The sequence below is a fragment of the Colobus angolensis genome, unplaced genomic scaffold (genome assembly GCF_000951035.1).
Source record: "Colobus angolensis palliatus isolate OR3802 unplaced genomic scaffold, Cang.pa_1.0 Scaffold107, whole genome shotgun sequence".
NCBI classification, from domain to species: Eukaryota; Metazoa; Chordata; class Mammalia; order Primates; family Cercopithecidae; genus Colobus; species Colobus angolensis.
This window is the reverse complement of record NW_012111697.1, coordinates 3,225,832-3,227,856: the sequence shown is the minus strand read 5'-3', so window position 1 is coordinate 3,227,856 and position 2,025 is coordinate 3,225,832.

Below are 2,025 nucleotides of genomic sequence, written 5' to 3'. Positions count from 1 at the left end.
CTAAATAGAGAGACATACCATATTCATGGATTGGGAGACTAAACACAGTAAAGATATCAATTCTCCCAAAATTTGATACACATACAGATTTAATGCAATTACTACCATAATCCCAGCAAGATTTTTTTATAGATATAGGCAAGATTATTCTAAAGTTTACATAGAAGGAACTAGAATAGGCCAGGTATGGTGGCTCATGCTTGTAATCCCAGCAGTTTGGGAAACCAAGGTGGGCAGATCACTTGAGGCCAGGAGTTTGAGACCAGCCAGGGCAGTATAATGAGACCCCATCTCTACAAAACAAAATTTTTAAACAATAAAATTTTTAAAAAGAGAACTTAAAATTTTTTTTTAAATTTTAAATAAAAATTTTTAAAAAAGAACAGTAAGAATATTGTTTTCTTACCTATGGGAAAAGCAAAAAATAGTAATAAAAAGAGTTAGAATGGAAACCATTTCTGAAAAAGAAGAATAAAGGGGGAAGAACCACTATACTTGATATCAAGGTTTATTATAAAGTAATATACAGTAATCAAAACTGTGTGGCCCTGGTGAAGATATAGACGCATCAATCCACTGAACAAACTAGAGAACCCACAAATAGACCCACACAAATATGGCCAACATTTTTAACAAAGGAACAAAAACAATTCAATGGAGGAAAACGGTCTTTTCAACAAATGATGGTAGAGTAATTGGATATCCATAGACAAAAACATGAACCTCAACCTAAACCTCATACTTTCTATAAAAGGTAGTTCAGAGTGGAGCATAGATTTTCATGTAAAATATTAAGCTATAAAACCTCCCGAAGCACTGGGCACCATGGCTCACACCCATAACCCCAGCACTTTGGGAGGCCAAGATGGATGGATCACCTGAAGCCAGGAGTTTGAGACCAGCCTGGCCAACATGGCGAGACCCTGTCTCTATTTAAAAATGCAAAAAAAAAATTAGCCAGTTGTGGTGGTGCGTGCCTGTAGTCCCAGCTACTCGGGAGGCTGAGGCAGGAGGATCACTTGAATCCGGGAGGCGGAGGTTGCAGTGAGCTGAGATCATGCCACTGCGCTCCAGTCTGGGCAACAGAGTGAAAATCTGTCTCAATTAAAAAGTAAAATAAAATAAATTTAAAAAAAAAAAACCTCTGGAAGATAACATAGGAGAAAATCTCTGAGACCTAGAGCTTGATGAAGCATTCTTAGACATGACACCAAAGGTATGATCCCTAAAAAAATCAATCCAACTTCATCAAAATTATTATTTTTTTTTTGCTTTGTAAAAGACCTAGTTAAGAGAATGAAACGACAAATTACAGACTAAGAGAAAATATTTGCAAACCACATATCTGACAAAGGACTCATATCTAGAACACATATATAAAGAACTCTCAATTCAATGTAGAAACACCACATAAAAAAATCAGATAATCAATTAGAAGACTGGCAAAAGACATAAAGAGAAATTTCAGCCAAGGGGATATATGGATAGAAACTAATTATCTAAAAAGATATTCAACATCACTAGCCTTTAGACAGGTTAAGACCACAATGAGATATCACTACTACACATCTATAAGAAGAGCTAAAATAAAAGATAGTATCAAATACTGGAGAGGATGTACAGAAACAAAATCATTTATATATTGCTAGTGTGAATATAAAATTGTCCAGCCACTCCGGGAAAAAGTCTCAAAACAGTTCCTCCAAAGATTAAGCATAGAATAACCATACACTCCTGCATCTCCACTCCTACGTATATAACCAAGAGAAATAAGAACATGTTCACCCAGAAACTTGAACACAAATGTTTACAGCAGCATTACTCATGAAAGCCAAAAAGTAGAAAAACCCCACGTGTCCATGAAGAGATGAATGAAGAAAGAAAATATGGGAGGCCTACACAATAAAATATTATTTGATAATAAAAAGGAATGAAGTACTGATAGATCCTACAACATGGATGAACTTTTTTTTTTTTCCCCGAGACTGAGTTTCACTCTTGTTGCCCAGGCTGGAGTGCAGTGGC